The sequence below is a fragment of the Rhinichthys klamathensis genome, unplaced genomic scaffold, assembly GCF_029890125.1.
Source record: "Rhinichthys klamathensis goyatoka isolate OS25496 unplaced genomic scaffold, OSU_Roscu_1.1 h1tg000566l_1, whole genome shotgun sequence".
NCBI classification, from domain to species: Eukaryota; Metazoa; Chordata; class Actinopteri; order Cypriniformes; family Leuciscidae; genus Rhinichthys; species Rhinichthys klamathensis.
In genome coordinates this window covers 397,611-420,429 of record NW_026607032.1, presented here as the reverse complement: position 1 = coordinate 420,429, position 22,819 = coordinate 397,611, and the positions used below count along the sequence as shown (strand labels likewise).

Genomic DNA, 22,819 nt, shown 5'->3' with positions numbered 1-22,819 from the left:
AATCATTTAATGGCCTAGGACCTAAATACATTGCAGATATGCTCACTGAATATAAACCCAACAGATCACTCAGATCATTAGGATCACATCAGCTAGAAATACCAAGGGTTCGCTCTAAGCATGGTGAGTCTGCTTTTAGCTACTATGCCAGCCGCAGCTGGAACCAGCTTCCAGAGGAGATCAGATGTGCTCCTACAGTAGTCACATTCAAATCCAGACTCAAGACACTTCTGTTTAGCTATGCATTTACTGAATGAGCACTGTGCCACTGTGTCCGACTGTTTGTACTGTATTTTATTTAATTTTTATTCTAAACTGCTTTAATTATTCTTATTTCTTTTGATTATTTTAATCTCTTTATTCTTAACTGTTTTAATTATTCCTATTTCTTTTGATTTTTTTTATGTAAAGCACTTTGAATTGCCATTGTGTATGAAATGTGCTATATAAATAAACTTGCCTTGCCTTGCCTTATGGGACAAGGCTGCTATACCGTAGCATACGAAGCGCGAGCAGGCTATATTTATACACCATAAGGCTGGTTGTAATGGGGGGTATTGCTTTAAATCAGGTAAACGAAAAATCTCAGTGGAGACTGCAAAGAGTTTGTGCTACCATGCTGTGTCTGTGAAGAAAGGAAGAGGGGGAAAAAACAGTAGTTTCTCTCAAATGTCAAATAGAAAATAAAGATAACAACCTGCTAAGCAATTTCTGCAGTATTTGATGCAGCTGGTATATTTTTTTCACAAAATGATTTCCATTTCAGACAGAATTGAGTACTAGGCTTGCCATGCTTGCCGCTCGTGAACCTGCATCTCATAGGAAACACAGCTGATGGAGTGTCCATTTGCATGAGAGAGAGGTTACAGCGATGAGAGCGGGTTTATAGAGATTGACTATTTTTTGCTCAGAGTCGGTAGGTTCAGTGTTATACATCTTCTCAGTTCTATAACCTTTTGTCTCAACATCACAGTTTTCTCTAACATTCCTCCTGGTACTTTTTATCTCAACATGCATGTGGTATTATGAAACCGTCAGCGCCGAAATGTCTGAGAGCATTCCTCTCATTAGCATACTTTGTTCATAGCAATCACTGTTTTGGCTTCTCTCCGTCATGCTCTCTCTCACACTCACACAGAGAAATATATACAAAAAAGCTATGTCATAAGTATTCTCAGTATGATCTGAAAGAAAATGTAGACTCTCTCTGACCTTTCTCTTTGCTTATCTCACATAATGCCATGACCTTTCCAAAGACTGTCTTTAAAGTTTCGTACTGCGTTGTCATTCAACTTCACTGCATGCGGATACTGAGTACATCTTGTAATGTTCTGAGCAGTCTTTGGAATAAATGCACTTTTATTGTAAGTAGGGAGATACAGTCTGATTTCATTTTCCTGAAGAAAAAAAAAAAGAATTCTGGAAAGATGTATTTAGAAGCTTATTCTCAAGATATACCACAGCGCATTTCTGTTTAAACTATGAGCTACAGCATTTTATTGAACTAAGATTTGCAATCAAATTTGAAAACCCATTATAAACGAAAATGGTATTCAAGATTTGTTCAACATTTATTTTAACACACTTTAACCTCTGACCATACAATTGTCATATATCTATTTACAGCTGTTTTCAATATTGATAATAACAAGAAATGTTTTTTTTAGAAGCAAATCATCACAATGAGACTGAAGACTGGAGTATAGCTGCTTAAAATTCAGCTTTACCATAAAATATATTACATTTGAACATATTTTGTATTCTAATCAGGGACGTGCACATGGGGGTTGCTCAGGTTGCCCGGGCAACTGCCCATATGCCCTTCTCGACTCACGTTGCCCTTCCGAGAAAAAAAAAAATCGTACAATGGATGCAGATTTTCACGTAGGCCTAGATAAAAAAGAGTCGCAAAGCCTCATTCACTTCCATTCGGGCACCGGAAGTGAAAGTCAGTAGGGGAAGGGCAAACTCTGTTTACGTGGCTGCAGCGCTGCACGCGACCGAATCATACTACAAATCATGCGTAGGTGCCCAGTTACCATACGTACCATCAGAACTGAATACCATAGAGTTTTTTTTTTTTTTTTTTTTATTGCTTAAAGAAACATACAAAACACCAAACAAACCTCAAGATACAAATCTTATTCGATTACAAAGAAGTCCAAATAGCAGCACAAAATATAAATCAATACCATAGAGTAGACTACGAGCAAGAAGCACAACTGAATGTACGGGAAGCCAAAAGGTTAAAAAAGGATTGTATTTTTTCAGAAATCTAAGCGTTTTTTTTTTTTTTTTTTTTTTAGAAGCGAGTTTTCCCCATCTGTCAATTCAATCCAGATTATTTCTTTTCAAATTTAAAATAAATAAATAAATCATAATTAAAAAAACAATAAAAAATACTATGAGGAACTCTTTTTCTCATGTGTATTTTGGTGACATTTAACATATTGTTAATACATTTTGTATACTGTTTACAAAGTTGTATATCATAAACCTGTCATCTCTGACGTTTTACAATCTTTATAAATAATAATAAGACCATAGGCATTGAGTTTGGACATAAACACGGTCAGATAAGGCAATTTGTATGGGCAAAATTCAACTGAATATATTCAGACATAATACAAAAACTATGAACAAGTGCCAGATTAATTCAATTCACAGAAATATTACTGGAGTGTGAGAACCATTTTATTATGCTGCAGGGATTTTCATGACTCAAGTCATGTTTTTCTGTGTTATTATTAGTAGTAGTTAAGGTGATTGAGTGCTGTATTTCAGTTTTTTACTTCTTTGTGTATATATATTTTAATAAAGACCCTCACTGTAAAAAATTATCGTGATTTTAACGGTAAAAGACTACAGTGACTACAGTAAAAATGCTAGAGTGCAAAACTGTTAATTGGTTAACAGAAAGTTTCCTTACTATATACGGTAAATAACTGTGATAGATCTAACAGTACATTTAATGTAATTTTCCTGTAAAATACCGTTAAATTTACAGTTTTTGAAAGTGAAAAAGAACAACTCATTGTATAATTTACAGCGAAAAACCGTGAATTGACATTCCCACAATTCCCTGCGTGACACTTCACATTTGATTTATTTTTGTTGAAATGTTTCTTCTTAGTTTTCTTAGTTCTATTCTAATCAGTTATGTACATTAGGGTTTTATGTTACATTTAATGTTGTTAAATGAATGTTTATTGCATTTTCAAAATTTCACATGATGGTGTTTAATGTCTGTGCGAATAACACTGTGCAGCTTCTATATAATAGTATTAATTTTCTTGTGGAAGACTTGCAATGAGCTTTGATTTATCATGTCACTCTCATCACTGCTGTCATGGTTGTTGGTTGTCAGTGTATTACAATGGTACAAAACAGATATTAATACTGCAATAGGTTGGTAAATTAAGGTTATATCAGATAATGAAATACGGTATATTACTGTAAATTTTAAGTTAAGTCTTTAAAACCAATAACATTGATACCGTATTGTTGATGGTAAAGTTTTGGTAACCACAGCTGCCAGTTTTTTTCCTTAATTTAAAAACAACGGGATTTTTTTTTACAGTGCTGTTATTCTCAGTCCTTATGTATGTGTACTGTATAGATTAAATAAAAAAAACAAAAAATATTTATAGGTTAATACATAATGATTCATAAATAAATTAATGAATATAATATATTTACTATCTAAATCACTGTATGAAACTTACAACTCTTTTTTAAAATTGTAAAATAATAGTTAAAAAAGCATTAAACAAATCAAAGCTAGTTTAGATTTTAGCTGCTTCTAACTTCCTGCCCACTTGGTCATTTAACATGTTATTGTTTTTGTTTTTTTTATGTAATTGTTTTAATTAATAAATGCTAGTTTTGTAAAGACATTCATCTTAAGGCACATCTTTATTTGTCTACAAAGCTAATTTGAAAGTATTTAAGTAAAAGACAGCTCTTTGGCTTTGTAATATCATGCAAAACTCAATTGTGTCCAAACTTTTGTGTGGTCAGTCATGTATATATACTGTACTTTAGATCTTTATTTTGAGCTATCCCCCATAGCCTACCACATAAGAGAGTCGGCCAGCAGCCTTTTGCAAAACTCCTGGACTGTGAAAGCAGAGTCAAGTCTGGACCATGCAGAGAGCCATGTGAATTCCAATAAGATGTATGGGAAGACAGTTGCAAGAGCCATTTAATCTTGCTCACATTCAGCTTAATCCTACTGAGGCTGATTTACGCCTGTAGGCATTGTGGGAGAGGAACTGTGAGTCATTTACCCAAACGCTGCACTGGCAGAATGGTGGAGACATGAAGACAGCGCACATTCTTTTGAACCCCACAGATGAAATAAAACATGAAAAAAAGAAAAGAAAAAGGCAGGCTTCTGTAAGATGAGTCAATTCTCACTACTCTGTGACTGTCTGCATGAGATATGGGTAAAGACACGAGTCTTATATGTTAAAAATCAAATTGCTCAGACACTTTTTTTTTTTCTGTCTGTGAGGTCTATTTCTCTCGTCTCTGTCTCTTGTTATCATTGGCAGTCCTAGACATGCACACGGATAAATCCAACACACAAACACACTTTGTTTTTGAAAGAAGTCTCTTATGTTCACCGGAGCTGCATTTATTTGATCAAAAATACAGTAAAAACAGTAATATTGTGAAATATTATTAACATTTAAAATAACTGTTTTCTATTTGAATATATTTTAAAACAATATTTATTCCTTTGATGGTAAAGCTGTGTTTTCAGCATCATTACTCCAGTCTTCAGTGTCACACGATCCTTCAGAAATCATTCTAATATGCAGATTCGCTGCTCAAGAAACATTTCTTTTTATGAATGTTAAAAACAGTTGTGTTGCTCTATTTTTTATGGAAATCTTGATTAAGCTTGATTATTTGAAATATACATTTTGTAACCATGTAAAAGTCTTTACTGTCACTTTTGATCAATTTAATGCATCCTTTCTGAGTGTTTTTAAAAAAAAGGAGAAGAACGTAACGCTTATCATTGAAAACACCTCATATGGAAGAGCTGGAACTAGGCAATTGGATAGTGTTCCGATAAGGATATTCTAATAGTCGGGCCCTCATACAGATTTCAAATGTGGTCAAGTGGAGGCTGAGGTGTCAACAACAGTTACAGAATTTAATGGAAAGAGGGATGGCAGATGTCAGGACTATTAATCAGTAAAGGATTTTCATACCTGCCTGCTGCTAATCTCATTGGTTAGATGATAAGTGCTGAGACTAAGAGGGAAATTCTGATGACAATCTCAAAAGCACAAAGTGAACTCAGACGTTTGCACCAAGAATTATTGAGGGTCAGAGACAGCCGTGAAGTAAAGGAAGAAAATGGAAAGTGGTTATCATGGGAGGTACAAATACTGTATGCTGTCTCTCATATTTTTCCCCAGCACAGTGACAAGAAACATCTTAGTGTCATTAAGTCCTTCAAAAGGTCATTGTAGAGGTGCACAGCAGTGCTAAACTCAATTCGATGTCAATAAGGATTACCTTCATTGATTACAGCACAGCGTGTGGTGTCAGATTAAATGAAATATGCATGTAGAAGGAATATGGATTCAACAATTGCAGCATTTTTGAGATATTAAATGACCAATGGCAGTCTTCACCTGTGTGTGTGTGCGTGTGTGTGTGTGCCTGTGCGTGTGCGTGTGTGTGTGTGTGTGTACCTACATATTGTTTATAATATGTATAAAGCAAGCAAAATCACTACTGCAGTTGGCAGTCAGTGATCAATGTGCACATTCATGGTATTCAAAATAGCTTATTTAAAAAAAAAATTTAAATACTCTAATCTTTCACGAGAAAAAGGTTGAAAGAAAAGAGTTTCAAGTACAATGACAGAATTTTCGGTGTAAAGGTGTGACTAAATTAGATTGACCAAATGTAGATATGGATGGGTAATTTCTGGTGCAGCATTTTAGCATGCTAAAAGTGCAATGTGCTATTTATTTTATTTTATTTTGCTTTTGCTAAAAAATCACTTGGGCAAAACATAGGAGGGTTTATATTCAAGTAACTACATTGCCCCAAACTAATGTTACATTTAGATCTTAATACCGGTGTGAAATAAAACCTGATATATATATTTTTCCTTTACAAACATGTTCATACATATTAATTAAAAGGTAATTCATCAATGTTTTTTTTAAAGAAGCCACTTGAGGCAACTATGAATATAAATGAGGCAAAGTAAAATGTGTCGTACCAAATATGCATATTGTGACATTTCATCTTCTCCTCTTTGTTATTTAACAGAAATTGAACACAATGGACTATAATGTAGCTGTCATGTCTACCCTTTTCAAATATAAAATCACAAAACAAAATGGGAAATTTAGCCTATGCGCCCAATCAGCAACAAGGTAGCTAGTCTGTGTTCAGTGTACAAGAGATAAAAAAACACTCAAAGGTGAGCAGAGGACAAAGCTAAACGAGTTTTTCTGTTCTTCTGTTTGATTCTTGAAGAATTTGTGAAATGGTGCAGTAAACAACTCAAAGTACAGCCAGTTATGAACTGTATGTCGGTCACTAATGAGTCTTTCAGCACTGTGTGAATTACAAATTGTCTATCTGAAGTGATCAATCTCTACAAATTCTACTAATCTTCAAGCATCAATCTCCACTAAACGTTATATTTCAAAGCACATATATTTACACAGCTTGAAGGATTTGTCGTAACCAAGGTTGGCCATGAATCTAACATTGATCCCCATATTGCAGATTTGATTGAACATAAATAGCACACTGGTACAGCACTTGTCCTCGGAGAGACATTGGTCAGGAGTTGATCGATAGGTTACGTGCATCACATTGCTGCAAGGAAAGGTCAGGGGGCCCTGAATGAAATGCCAGGAGAGTTGGCCATAACCGTAACCATCCATCTTGCCTCCTAGAGACCAGGGGATTGGGGTACAGACAATGACAGGCTTGTGGTGTGTAACACAATGCTTCTTCTGTCTCTTCTGCTCTCGTCTTCCACTCGCAGCAGAGTTAAGCCAGACAGGTTCTCTGGTTTCCACGCTCAGCAGTAATGAATGGTTGTGAGGTTGCAGTGCTGCTGATGTTGTGGCGTCAAATGAATTGGTCATTTTTGACCGTAAGGCAAGTGCGTGTCCAGGTGCCACCCAATTCTAAACTAAGTCAGAGTGTAACCTCTGAGGTTCAGACTACACGATATCAGCCTGATTTTGGCGTGATCCATTTGACGTTGGGTGCCGTGGTCATTCGGAAGTGACAATGGGTGCAATAATTGATTGTTTTATCTCGTTTAGTGTGTCACAGTGGACGAAAACCGACATCGTGTCATGAGCACAGAAGCTCTTTCTAACACAGCTTTTAAACATGACGAAACGACAGAGAGACGATGGTATTGGTGCTGCTAGGTGGAATTATGCAATGGAGGAAAGGTTCGTGGAGCTATAGCCACAAAATTCCTGCCTTTATGACACCACGGTAGAGTGAAAAAAGATAAATGCTGCTGGCAAACTATAGTGACGGCGCTTCAGCAAGCCGGAGAGTACTGGAATTAGCATTAGGCTAGTACAACCATTGTTCGTTTACACTCTTGTTTCCGTAAGTCAGTCGCTAGTACCACTTTTTAGATGACATCATGCAAGTCTTTAAAGACGTAAAGCGATGATTGGTCGAGAAGCAACGTGAAGTCTGACATGTTTTTTGGCCGCGACACAACAATAATTTAAGAGTCAAATCACATAATCTCAGTGACTATCATAACCTCCTTGGTTTGTATCGGAGTAGGAAGCAGTGCCAATTTCCAGCAGTACCCTTCATGTTTTATATCCAGTTAGTTTTAAGAAAAGCAAATTATAGCAAATGCAGTATAATTGTTCTGTTTCAAATACCAGACGCAACACAGTAGCTAAGACTCCTCTTGTTGATTGTTTTTTTTGTGTGTATGTGTGTGTGTAATTACTTATTTTTGTATGGTCCAATGTAGAATGGTCCTCTCACCTTTCTTTTAGGGCATTATGATGAGTAATAATTTCTTTTTTTGTGTGTTTTTTTTTTTTTTGATTTGTTTTGTTGAAGTGAATTTATGCTTCATATGGGTCAAATTTGCTGAGTCACACAACAGCAAAAGGGTGTCCAGCCTTTTTTTTCCACCTTATTTTTAATGCACGAGCCGGCGAGGCCATTATTTATTGTAATAGGTGTAAGGCTTCTGGTGTCAGCCGAAGTGGTACAAAAACTGTATACTTTTTACTTGTACAAAAACTGAATGTTATGCTGCTTGATTTTGTAAATCGTTCGTTATCATATTATTTGATCATAATCATAAACACACCGTTGTGTTGCGCAAATAGTTTTAGTGTTTACATCTCTTTGTTATTCTTAGTTATTTACCTAAAGCAATTAATCTGAAGTCTTGTACATTCACAGGAAATTTGCTTACTTCCGTGTTGAAAAATTAGGTTATGAATAGTCATGACAGTTTTCACATTACTCTCTACCACAGAGTTTCTTTGCAGGGTGAACAGCAAAGGCAGCGCGATAGCTGACCCTGTCGCCACATGTAATGTCGTCCAGCTTGATGTCTGTGAAGGCCGGCCGGTACACAGCAACCAATTAAAACTTAGAGAAGTGGTCCTGCTGCTAGGGCTGATTGGTGGAGACTCCTTCTGTGATCAGCTGCAGTAGGAGATTGGTGCTTCCTGGTTAGTCATTGCCTTTGATCTTTAAATCTTTGTCAAATAAATCATTTTCCCCTTGGCCCCTTGACCAGCTGGCGGGGAGTATTCCCATTTTGATGCCTCATGTCATGGTGAAATTCACCATTAACTTTGGAATGTGGCTGTGCATACCACATAACCGGATATGCTTTGGATGTCTTAACAGGTAGTGAATCGCTACAGATCCAAACAGGATGAAATCTAATAAGAACTGCAATGTTCACATTTTTGGTAAAGCAAACCCGTTATGACAATTTAGATAAAGTCCTTTTTTTAAGTGCACACAATTAATGTTGTTGCTGGAACTATATGACTTGTTGTTTTTGTTTGTAATGTATTATTAATAATAATAAATAAACTAATTAAAATTACGTTACAAATAATGTCAAGATAAGAATCAGCCCACATCTGTCCAAAAAAAAAAAAAACTACTACCACAACTGTGAATTTCAAGTTTCTAACATAACTGTGAGTTACTCATCTAAAGGAGGCAAATCAGAATCCATATTCCATATCCATATATCAAAGCAGCCCAGCTTCTTATCTGTATGCTCTTTTATCATAGTGCCTTTAGTTTGGTCTGGGCAGGGGAATTACCCAATTCATTTAAATTAAATGTCCCTTCCATTAAAGGAGTAGACCTGGGATCGTCTTGGAAATTAGATTTGAAAACTACTGAAGCTTATCTAATGAGTGACTTAATACACCATATGATAACCAACATGAAAGACTTAATTTACTCATCCTGGACACTAATGAGACTTTACTGAAGCCAACTTTTAGTTATGCTAAACGGAGTATAAAAGTTATAGACAACACTATCTACGTATATGTCTGTCTGTCTCATCTTTTTATGAATACATCATATTTTTATATTTAATTATTCATGCATTTTTATGGTTTTCTCATATCCGCTCATCTTGCTTTTAGGCATTATGATAGATTTTTATTTTCATATCATTCTTTTTTTTTCCCCCATTACAATTGATTCATTTGAGTTTTGCATGAAAATGAGCTCGATGTCATCCACCCCGCAGTTCTGCATTCTGAACTTTGAATGACATTCGCAATCACTACGACACACACAAGTTGGTTCAAAGAAGCTCAGGCTATAAAAGTTATTAGGGTGTTTCTTGGTTATTTCCAATTTTGCAAGTAATTATGCATGCTAATGAGCCAAGCAAATTACGCTGAGTTGATGGCAACAGAAGTGATGAGCAAGATAACCAAACATCAGAATTGATTTTCATTATGCACTTGTATGAATTTTACATTTTTTAAAGCCAGAATATTTCCCAAAGATTATCTGCTAATTGCAGTACAGCTCACATAAATCTTTAGTGTTCTCTATTTGCCCATCACTTGTGTGTGTGTGTGTGTGTGCGTGTATATGTGTGCAGTCAACCTAAGGCCTTTAGATTTCTCTAATACAGCAGTTGGATAAAATTAGTTTTATTTACAAAAAATGTATTTGTTAAAAGCACAGGGAGTGTATTATAAAGCTGGCACATACTGAAAAATATCAAGTTGCTTTACAGCTAAACTATGAAATTTTATTTGCCGATTTCATTTCAGTCTGCCGTAAACCTTATATAATAAAATGTTCTTCATATGAATATATAAAATGTACCTTTCTTTACAATATACATTTCATCTCGCACTCTGTGAAGTGTCTTATCTTAGTGAGAGCCTCAGACTACTGTTATATTTTTATATTTCCATTTCAGTGAACATACACAGTATATTTTGAATCCACTTTACATTATCCTCTGAGACGGTGAATATTGCTTGGGCAGATCAATATTTCTTTTATAACTTCACAGAGCAAATGACACTCCACATGCACACACATATCAGCGTCCCCTCCGGGACTGGAAATGGAGTTTTGTGTTGTTCTTTCACTTTAACACTTCAAAAACCTCCGAGGGCTTCTTAGTAAGCAGGAGAGGATGTTCACTGGGGAAACGTCATGGACTTGCATCCCAATAACTTGGGCCTGCACGTCACAGATGCAGAAATATTCAGCATCTTCTGCTCACCTTACATGGATTAAATCTCCCTTGACAGTATCAGTGGAAATTGATCATGTTTGGATGTTAGATAGAATGGATTGACCTCTCAAATAACAAATCAATATTGTAAACTGATAATCGAGTGGTCATCTCTTCTTTTTGCAATGGTTTTGGCCGTTCTGAATACGATTCTGTTCGTCTGAGGTTGTAGGTTGCTTGCTAAGAGAACTGCTCCCTCTGTAGGTAAAGTTAAGAATCAAAAGTGCTGCATAAGCGCTGTCAGCCTATATGTTTGTCTCCAAAGAGTTTATTTTCTGTTAAATGAAGGTGGCCCATTGTTTTCTGATTGCTTGCTATGACGAAATGGTCAATGATTGACTATCGGGTAGGTGTAAGCGCAAAATACAAAGTCACGATTGCTGGCACTGCTGAATAATGTGGATTAAAATGCTATTCTTCCCACAGAAAGATGACCTGGTGGGTTTGTTGTGTAGACACGACACAATCACACCATGAATCGGCTTTTCCAAAATGAAATGTATTGAAACCTACTGTTAAGACGGTGAGAAAGCGAGGGAGAGAGAAAGATTGAGGGGAAGAGAGAGAGAGAGATACAGAGAATCCACGGACAGCTTAAATATTTCTGCAACAGATTAAAAAGCAAGCTGCTTTATATTTTGACAGAAAGGGGCATTAAATATTCTCCTTCGACAGTGGAAATGTCAGCGTGTATCTGGGCTGCCACTGTCAGAGTGAGAAAAGAGGATTAATGTACATATGTAAGACAATGCAGTCCGTCTTTTACCCCCCAGACTAGTGCAAAAAACAGGAACCACATGTCTAAGAAATCAAGGAATGCAGTCCTTCTCCGGGTTTCTTGTGGTGTCCAGGCACACGTCCAAGCCAAACTGTGAGGAAGCCATCCCGTGAGTCACTGTAGCTGTGGGGCTGTTTTGTTTTAGCTCTCCACTGCTGTTCGTGTTTTTTCTGTATTATGTTCAAAAGCTTCGGAGTGAGGAGAAAGTTTGTAAATGGAGTTAAGGACTTCTTGCTTGTTTTGAGAGCGCCCCTCTGGGTTATTGTCGTTGTGCAAGGAGCTTGAAACTCTTGGGGCGAGCTCTAGATTTAGTTTGAGAAAGCATTGTGGGATGAAATCAAATCCAGTTTAATGAGATGGAGGCAAATGACTACTATATTTATTACATAAACTCATTATCACTTATACACTTAATGTGTTCCGAAATACTCTGAATTTAGAAATACATAATTAAAACCAAATGAAGTCAATCAAATAGAACCACTGTTTACATCTAAATTAGAGCAACCAACCGTATCCTTTTTTGGGATCCAAAATTAAGTTACCTGCAGCTTACGTTAATCTGACGTAGTTGACTGACACTGCAGCTTTCCTTAATCAGATGTAGGAGTGTGCACAGATACCCTACAGATATAAGACCCCACAAACGCTGTAACATTTAAGTCAGGAGCTGATACCAACACAACAAGATGAGCTCAGTGAAGTGGTTAAAACCAATATAGATTGAGTGTCCAGTGAACTGTGACAGAGTACTCACCCAGACCGTGAAGGGTGGTTTCACTCCTTTCCCTATAGCGTTTGTATCCGATCGGCTTGTATCGGCAGTCAGGATGTTGGATTCCAGTGGAGGAATGCAGCTCCCACCCGCTCGGCCCCCCGCCGTACCTCCTCCGCAGTGATTTCACACGGGTTCACTAGGCAGTCAAAAGGGTAATCCAGGCATTGTATTGACGCTCCGAAGTGAGTGCGCTACCTAAGTGCGCTCTTAATGGGTACAATTAAAATGTTTGATAGCCATTAGTTGTTTTTCTTTCCTTTTTCTCGATTAAAGATAAAAAACAAGATGCACAAACTTTGACATCAGTTCTTTCAGAATGCAAAGTCCCAGCAAATCGATTTTTGTCCAAGCAGGATAGGTGCAGTTCAGATCTTCTTGAACAATGTGTGATCTTCCAAAACAAGTAGGATCACATCAGATTACAATCAGACAAATAAATCCATATGAAGCTGATCTCTTCTTTAAACTCATTAGCATTATCCTGCTTCTTCCAAGGCGAAAAACTGTACCTGCCACGGTTGATTTGTGACATCCACTGTCTCTCTCTCTCTCTCTCTCTGTGTTTTTCAGTGTGTGTGTGCCAGAATGCTAAAGCTAGACTTGAGCTGCTCGTGCTGTAGTCATCACTCACTGCCAAGCCCCAAAACGGTGAGCTTCGCGCAGAGGAGAGCTACTCCAAGTCTTTCAGGAAAGCATCTCTTTCTTTTCAACAAGCTCTGTCCAACTGAGACCAGAGGCTCCACCCATTTCACTCTGATTGGCTGAGCCGGCAGCAGGCAGCGATGTGACAAGGAAGGAGAGAGAGAGAGAGAGTGTTTGAGGGGAGGGAGGGTAGACCGGGCTCTGTGAGCCCTGGAGGGACAGGGTGGCTAATGAAAGTGAAAATGCTTTTCTCCCAATGCTTTAGCCAAATTTGTCTGCTACAAATTAGTTGTGACTCCTGGCAAACTGAATTCATACTGACAAAGTCTCCAGATTCTTAAGGGAGATGTATCTTGTTCTTCATACAATAAAGCCAAAAGTAAGTTCTTGTCAGCCTAGTGCCCTGTTAGTGCCAGATATCTTGGGAGTATTGAAGGAAATGCTAAAACTCATACATCTCATTCTGATGTGGAAACAGTTTGAAGTCAGTGCAGTTGGGAAAAAAAGGAAAGAAATATTCAAAGCCACTTGAAGGGAAGCCTGTGATCTTAGCCGGAAAAAAAAAGCGTAACGCCTGCTTACGCTATGGTACACCGTGTAGTTGACAAGAGGCCGTAATGGATGTCAATGGAGTAGAGGCTTCATACTCTGAATAAACTGCTTTTGTGTAGAAATAGCTTATCATTCAATGAATCGACAGCCCATCGGCTAATCTTCAACATGTTTGCTCTTAAACATTCGACTTGGATTGATCTATTTTTAGAGTTTACACTGAAAAACAAATGCTGTTTTATGAGAGAAGTCAAAGACAATTGCGTGACAGGTTTGATTTCTCATTCATTTTTTATGATATCTGCTAACAGTGATTGACTGTCGCACAACTCTAAACAAAATTCAATGGCGTCAATGCTGTAATGTGATTGGTTTATCAAGGCACACATGATCCAAGTTTGCCGTTACGCTTTTTCCAATGGTAGAGCCACGGACCCTCGTTTCTCCCAATAATTCTCCCAAAAATTATTAATATAATTTATCTTTCACAGTAACTGCTCCCCCCCCAAAAAAAACTATTGTAAAACAATACAAAAATAAATTCCTTAAAAAAAGCGTAGATTTGTGGTGTTTAATGGACGTGAGGTAGAAACTGATAAGTTTGACAGGACACATCAATACAAACAATAAAAAATAAAAACATTGAACATTGTGAGGTTGTGAGACATAAGGTCATATTGTTACATATAAAGTGATTTTAAGATATAAAATCACAATGATAAAAAATAAGTTTACTTTGTGTCATATATGCATTTAGATTAAGGCATATACTTTTTAATTATGATATATTAAGTCTCACTTGTGAAAAATAAGGTCATTATAACCTTTCTTCCCCTTTACAGTCAGATTAATGATATTTCGGTGCTTGGCTCAGTTATGCTTCATGGCGTATATTAATAGTATATTAGTATATATCAGTCTAGATAATTTTGACCATTGCTGACATTATGTTTGGTTGACAACTATTCTTATCCATCCCAAATGAGTGAGCTTTTCCCTGCTTCCAACTGGAACATTTTCTGCATATCATTTGTCTCCTCTGCCATGGGCTTGATAAAAATAAGCTAGGTCTCTGTTTGTGCCGGAAGCATTGCATTTCTGTTTGCTTTATAAACCTTGCCACTCTTGTGCAACTGCACAAGTTATCAGTCTAAAGAAAATACAGCAAAGTAAAACAAAAGTGTTGAAGTAAGCTATAGTATATTAAAGGAACACTCCGACTTTTTGGGACTTTGGGACTAATCCAAATAAGTGACAAAATAACGCAAACATTTTCCTATTTACATGTTGTGATTTGTATAGTCACAGAGTGTACAAAAAACAAAGTCACATGAGACACAGACATATTTTAACCGTATAAATACTGGGAACTATATTCTCTGAAGGCGGTTATTTATACGGTTAAAATATGTCTGTGTCTCATGTGACTTTGTTTTTTGTACACTCTGTGACTATACAAATCACAACATGTAAATAGGAAAATCATTGCGTTATTTTGTCATTTATTTGGATTAGTATGCTAGCTGCAACCATTTACATCCCGTCTTTGTGCTAAGCTAGGCTAGCGGTGGGTGCGTCAAACAGACTTATAGCACGCACGGAGATGAAAAAGGTATGTATGGACTTATCTAACTCTGGGGGATACGGTGAATAGGCTAATGTCCCCAAAAGTCGGAGTGTTCCTTTAAGAGTAAGATAGAGAAAGATAGGTTAAGGCCCCGGGGTAAGATGTCTGTCTGCCTTTAATTTTCCTCTTGATCATAGATAATTTTCAGCATATTTGGCTGTGCTTATCAACATCAACATTTATATATTAGATTTATTCCACAGGAACAGTTTATTTATTGCTGTGGGATGGCTAAGCTGAATTTTCAGCATCATTACTCCAGTCTGTGTCACATGATCCTTCAGAAATGATTGCAATATGCTGATTTTGTGCTCAATATTGAAGACAGTTGTGCTGCTTAATATTTTTTTGGAAACCATAGTCCACAAAACACAGCGGGCAAACCATCCAAACACAAAACACGGTCAAAGGGGCACAGGCAAACCCAGAGAAATCCAATGCTCAGAATTGCAGTGTCACTAGTCAAGACTTTGCAGTTGATGGGCCCCGTTGACTCCCATAGAATGGAAAAAGAAATACTATGGAAGTCAATGGGGCTCATCAACTGTTTGGATACCGACATTCTTCACAATATTTTCTTTTGTGTTAAGCAGAAGAAAGAAATTCATACAGGTTTGGAACAACTTGAGGGTGAGTAAATGATGACATAATTTTCATTTTTGGGTAAACTATCCCTATAAACCTTGTGTTTCTTTCTGTTCTTTGTCAGTTCTCATTGTGATATTACGGTTGTTCTGCTCCTGTTTCTGAGTATTTTGAGCTTTGTTTAATAAATATATTGACTCTGCTGCAAATAGATTATTTTCCTTACGTTTGTGCAACCGTTTGTGACAATCCCAAACTTTTGAACGGTAGTCTATATTTTATTTATAAGGAATTTATGAGCATGCTGGGCTGTGTTCCCCATCTTTCCATGCATTTGTTATAATACAGTACAGAGAACAGTTTTCTTGCTATTATGACTTTTCCTGATGCTAAAACAATGAACAAACTTTAACTTCTTACTGAAAATAATAATATCCCCCCCCCCCCCCCCCCATTTTTAGCTGTTTAATATGCTGATTGTTGTAAAGTATTTTTGATGTGTGTAAAATGTTACTTTTAAAAGTAACCACAAGATAAGTCAATAGAATACATAAAAAGTAGGGGTGTAACGATACCCTCATGTCACGATTCAATACATATCATAATACTGAACTGATATTTTTGCGATACTCCAAGACAAATGGTAAAAGGTTAACAAAAAAATGTACTGTTGATTAAAATGCTGAATTTGGTATTACAGTACATTGGAGGTGTAAATGAATAGGCTTGGAATTGGTGCTGATAACCCAATGCACAGGACAATAGTGACACCAGAATAAAAATATTCATGATTCTGAAGCTGATTTTTTTTTTTTGAAGCTGAGAATTATTTTAGACGATACTTTAGATATGCTTGCACTCTGTCACTGACTAGATATATTTAAAATAATGTAGGCCACTTTTTACTGGTAACATAAGACATTTGGCATTATCAGGACCCACATATATCCCCCCATTCATTGGGGTAGTTTGCATTATAGTTTAATGTAGTACTGACACTAAAACTCTGTAAACTTGAATTCCTTTCTTATAGTAATTTTCATTTTGGGTGAACTACCCATGATACATATTGTCACTATCCACGATACATATTGTTGCATTTTTGTATTGCGATATACTGAGACACGATATATTGTTACACCCCGAATAAAAAGCTTTGAGTGGCAGTTTCAGGCACCACCATCTGGACAAAGCTCTAATTAAGAGATCGTTAACGTGACCGGGCCTTCAAAACAACAGTCACAATAATATTCTACAACGTTAACTCCTTTCTATTTGAAGCGCAATGGTCCGTCTCAGTGTGTACAGGGTTATAATATCACATTAATGGCTCTGGCTTTTCATCGAATGTGATACCTGGAATAGATATTTGGTCCAGTTTTCACCGCTTCAATGTCACTGTGAGGCAAAGACAATTAAGGTGTATAAATATGTAAATATGGGAGGACACCTCACTAGGAGTCAGGTAATGACATTTTCAGCCCTGGTTTGGTTTATTCCCCAGTCGTCCCAAATTAGAAACCTTAATGACGACCAATAGGCCACAGATGGTCAAACTCTAGGGTACACGAGTCTCCTGATCTCCTTCTGCTTTTTGCAGCATCACTTTTACGTGCCAACAATGCATTACCTTGCCAGCTGCCGCATGCTCAAGGGGGTAATCATTACCTTGAGTAGAAGGTCAATCCATGGCAGCGTTTGCCAGTGAGATCATGGCCCAGACTGCATTTGGAGACTGGCAAACTGGACAACAAGGGTGATTCATCTTTGGGGCTGAGGGGGCAGATACTCCCTGTCGCTATTTGTCTTGTGACGTTGACATATAAAAAACACTCAGAGGGCACAATCTCTGGAGAGAAACCTGGCGGACGTCCACAGTCAGTCTGGACGAGACCTCCTGATGTCTTTTCTGTCTCTTTGTGTCTCTTTTGCATCAAGACTTGTTTGGCGGAGCGTTACTTCACAGATTCATAGGAGATAAATTATATTTGTTGAACATTTGAGAGATGAATATGGAGTAATCTAATTGTGCTAATGTCATAACACTGATCTTTAGCATTTACAACTTGAATTAATGCGATCAGCATATGTCAGGGCCATTGCTTTGACTCATAGGGAATAAATCTAATTTGAAATCTCTTGTTAACCCATGAACAAACTGTTGTTGTTTACAAGCGTATGAGTCTAGTAATAATATTTTCATCATCATTTTGAATCAAATAACATTAGTCTACAGAATGACATCTTTTTTGCTAGCATACAAATGCATTTGTTCTGAAAAAGGTCAAAAAGGTTGCAGTTCATGCCAATCGCATGATCTTCTGTGACTGACTTTGGACATATCAAATTATTCATATATTTATTTTCCAGTTTTCGCATGCACAACATAACTGACTGAAAAAACTTGGCAATATAAAAAAACACGGTAGTGGAGGGGGGACATTTAACAATAAATCAATAAAAATCTATCTATCTATCTGAAATAAAATTATTTCAAAACTCAAGACTTGTAGATTAGGAATTATAGTGCAAGTGTTTGTGTTGAAAGTCAAAGCTCATATGAAAAAATAAATAAATCAGACGTTGAATATTTGTCTGAAATTGAAAAATATAAAACAGTCACTATGTGTAATGATACTTAAAATACAAGAACAGATTTATTCCTGTATAAAATGTAACACCCAAACATTCTTGCTTTTATACATCAACTCATTTACACAGTACAAATAACCTAAAACTTATCAATTCTAGAACAGCAATTTCAAATCTTCACCTCTTGAATTTTACAACACCACTCCATAGTTTCTTGTGTGTGCTGTCTCAGCACAATCTTATGCAGCGCTTTTTGTTTTTCTCCAGCTAATTGGTTAAGGTGTAACACCTTGTACATGAGGGGAGGAAAGTCCCCCATTTTGTCAAACATCTGGCCTGTATTACTGCTTACGCATGGCTGGAAAGACACCTACCAGTAGATAAATTACCCGTGTTACAGAGTATGGTGTCTGTAGTAGAACATCTCTTAGCAGGAATAAGGAAGGAACATATCCATGTTCCATTTGTACTGTTCCATTTGTACTGCAACATATCCATGTTCCATTTCATGGAACATACAGTAGTTTAAAGGCTTACGCATGTATGTTAGCTTAAGAATAAGAGCCACTGAGCATAATATAATATCTTTTTTATGTGTTATGTACTAATGATTTTCATATATGAAAATTATTTAGAGATTGCTAAATCTAACCAAATACGTAATCTTTAATTTTCCAGCAGTACTTGAACATAATCTTTCATCGAGTGTTATTTTTCAGAACTATTGTCTGTCCTCTATTAAAGTGCAGTCATACTGTTTGAAGATCATTTTGTGAGCTGTTTAACTCGGCGGGAAACACTTTGCAGCCGTAATTGAGAAATGGCTAGAACAAGTTTATGAAGTTCTAATTGCTTGGCTAAAAACCCTTTCCAGTTTCTTCCTTTGTGAACTTTTTTAAGAAATTTGAGGATGTTTGATAGCATGTACGTGCCTCGACGACCTATTATAAGCTTGTATTTGACATTTTAAAAGAATCTGCATAGATGTGGACATGGTGTGCTGTTGTACATTGTGATGAAGAGTATGATTTGTTTTTTTTAGAAAAGAAGCTTATGTCTAATCCCTGCTTCACACCATTTTTAAAATGCAAGGACATTTTATTAAGCATAAGAACAATATGCTGGATATCCTAAGGTTGCAAATCCCTGAGTGATAATTTGTCATGTCAAATGTAGTCTGCTGTTAAGCCTTACAGAAAACATGTGGAAATATTGTTTTCTAAATCTAACAACTGGCTTGCATGAGGTTGCCATGGCTATCACAAGGGCCAACACGAATGCAAAAAAATGCAGAACACAGAAGATGCCAATGCATGTCACAAAGAGGTTCTTATCTTTTGAAGGCTTAATTCGTGGTATCCTGTTCTAGTAAAACATTGTGTTTTTCATGTTCCTGAACTAGTGTCTCAGAAACATTCTCAGTGGTATAATCCTCCTTTCACCACAGATCATGATTTTTTACAGTATTTTTTTTGTCACTATCATTAACCACAGCACATGCAGTTCAAGATTTGCTTTTCAATGTGCTACCAAGCAACTAGCATTTTGAATAAAACATGTCTTGGTTGCTAATTCCTTGAGCAGTTTAGGAATATTTTAGAGTGGCTTGCTCAGATTCAATTTTCACTGGATTGCTTATGATGCTCATTTGAAGGCCATTATATGTGTTGTGTTATACCTAAAACCGTACAGTATGTAGTTGCCACAACAGACCCTGGTCTATTCAGAGTAACAATCCGTAAATTTTTTTGTTATTTAAAGATGGGACTGTACTTCCACTAATAGAGGCATTCCAGTCATCTGTGTACACATTTGCCTACCAGCATTGCTGCCAAAGGGCCAATAATTTGTGTCATGTCTAGTTAGATTCCTCAAAACATGCTTATAGGTGCTCCAATTTCTCAGCTAAAATTTGAATCTAGCATCACTTATACATTTAATCTAAACAAACAGAGAGAGCATTATTTACCACAAGATGAATAATAATAACAGTAATTGTATTATCACTATTTATTATTATTTATATTTAATTGTAATTGAAATTGAGCGCCATTGCTGTGATATTCTCTTTTTACAAGTTATTTTTAAGAATAATAATATAATAATAATTGTTATTATTATCATCAGCATCTCGAATAATCATATAATCTGCCTTTTTAGAATGTAATAATAATGATGGCAACAAAAGACACATCCTCAGCAGAATAATGTGATTATGCCATTTTGACAGTTCACTATGTTGCCTTTAGATATGTGTAAACCACAAGCAGTAATAGCTTAGCGAGTGTTGCAAAGAACCCTAAAAGAGAGCAGGATATCACAGCAATGGGACCACAAGTGTGTCGATACCTCTCTCTCCCCCGAACACACTCAAAGTTCAATTATTGAGCAGGTCAAAGCTGAAATGAGTACTGTGCCCTTTCATCACAAAAGTGCTTCACACTTTGCTAAAGCCTTGCTTCAGTGCTGGAATAAGCTCAAGATTACACAGGGAGATCATTCTTTGGGGCAGACTTCCCTGCTTCTTTTTTCCTCTCTTTCTTCCTTTCTTCCTTCTTCCAGAGCTTGCAGCTGCTGTTGGCTTCAATTCTGCTCTTCTTTCCTCAGTGGTCAGTGAACTATAAAACTTACTCTCACATTCTCTACTGATGCTCATATTTTGCATTTATTTTCAGTTTACGATACAGAAAGAATAACCGTATCCATTTCAACCAATAAAAAAAAGTTTGTTAATAATATAATTATTATTTAAATTGCTCTTCAATGAATGCCCTGTTACTGTTTAATATATTTTAAACATAGTTTGACAGTTCACTGTAAAAGTACTTTATCTGATGTTGACACCATATAGATATTTCTACTTTAACTCCCCCCCCCCCCCCCCCCCAAATTGTACATTATTTTAGAGCTAAATTAAATGTAATATTCCACTAAATATAATATATATTTTTATTGTATATGGTATCCAATAGCCCTGCTGAAAGGGTGGTTCAGATGGTTTAAGATGAACTAAGCTGGTTTAACATGGTCTGACCAGCTAAAAAGTGTATAAAAAAAACTTTTAAACAAACCAACGCTAGACCAGCAAACAAGATTAGACTGATTTTAACATTTTTTTCCTCAATTGGGAGGTTTTTACTGAGGCATATTTATTTTTTCTTTACATTTATGACTTTATCTATAGGGTAGACTGGGTACAGTTGAGACACTTTTTGCGTTTTGATTTTTCACACAAAAATAGATGCTGAAAAGACGTGAATTTCCACATGATATGCCACATGACATTTCATGAGCTTGTAGACTAAGATATTATCAATTAATATTACTAATAAGTAGTTTATATTTTCCACAATTAGCTCATAAAAATAAGGTGCTTTTTGTCTCAACTTTGTCTCAACTGTACCCATATGTGGTACAGTTGAGACAGTACCATGGTACAGTTGAAACACCCATTTTTAATGATGTCAAGGTAACTAATCGTTCATTGAAAATATAATAAATAAAAAAAATAACAATTGGGCAACATGTTTGTTTATTCATCCATTCAAATTCATTAATGTTATTTAAATTAGCACTGGTTAAATTTTATAAAACAGAAACAATATATTTTATATATTCATTAATAATACACAGTTTAATTATCACAAATACCAAATTTTTATTTCATTTGCAGCTTATGCTGGCTAATTATGACATTTAACCTGTTATCATAACACTGAACAACTAAACAGTGTGTTTCCTAATAGAACTCTATCGCGGGTACAGTTAAGACAGTGTGTCTCAACTGTACCCTGATGGCCACCTCGCGCATTTCTCTAGATTTTGCAATGACCATGCCTGAAACAATCCCATGAAATATGCCCGTTTTTAGGGCACAGAATAACGTTTGTGATTATACCAGTTACGTTTAACAGTCACATAAGGATAATAAGCTATTCATTGTGGAGTGTGCATGGTGAAGTGAACGTCTTACCTTAAAAAAAAAACTTTTGCCGATATCTTCGGAGCGGAGATGCGTCCATTGATCAAATTTCCCACGATCAGAGAGGACACTAATACGCATGTGCACAGCAAAAATCACAACTTGTGCTGGCTGCGCACGCAAGTTATTTAAGGTGTCTCAACTGTACCTATGTCTCAACTGTACCCTACCTAAACAAATTTTAGCTGTTTTATGTTTTAGCTATTTAATGTGCAATGTAAATCATAGTATAAATGATAAAAATAGGCAACAAATGTTATATAAGCTAGCATAAAAATGGTAAATTATATAGGCTATAGAATGGCGTTAAATTTTTAAAACAGAAGAAAAAAGAGAGTGTAAGTATTTTGACTTGATAAAACAACCAACTAGGATATGAGGGCATTTAAATGGATAAAGTAGAAATAATAGCAAACAATAGTCAGTTTTAAAAGTGTTAGCTAGCTCTTGCTAATGGTTATCCACTGCAACAAGAAAAATCGTTATTAATGGCT

The 22,819-nt window shown here is 36.3% G+C and overlaps 1 protein-coding gene across 1 annotated transcript in view; it reads right to left on the bottom strand.

The window, feature by feature from the left end:
* Nucleotides 1-13,040, bottom strand: part of brinp2 (bone morphogenetic protein/retinoic acid inducible neural-specific 2) — a 146,943-nt gene extending 133,903 nt beyond the window's left edge. The window contains exon 1 of the mRNA XM_056239485.1: nt 12,325-13,040. The gene's annotated coding sequence lies outside the window, so the exon portion shown is untranslated. The remainder of the gene's footprint in view (nt 1-12,324) is intronic.
* Between the last annotated feature and the right edge of the window lie 9,779 nt (nt 13,041-22,819).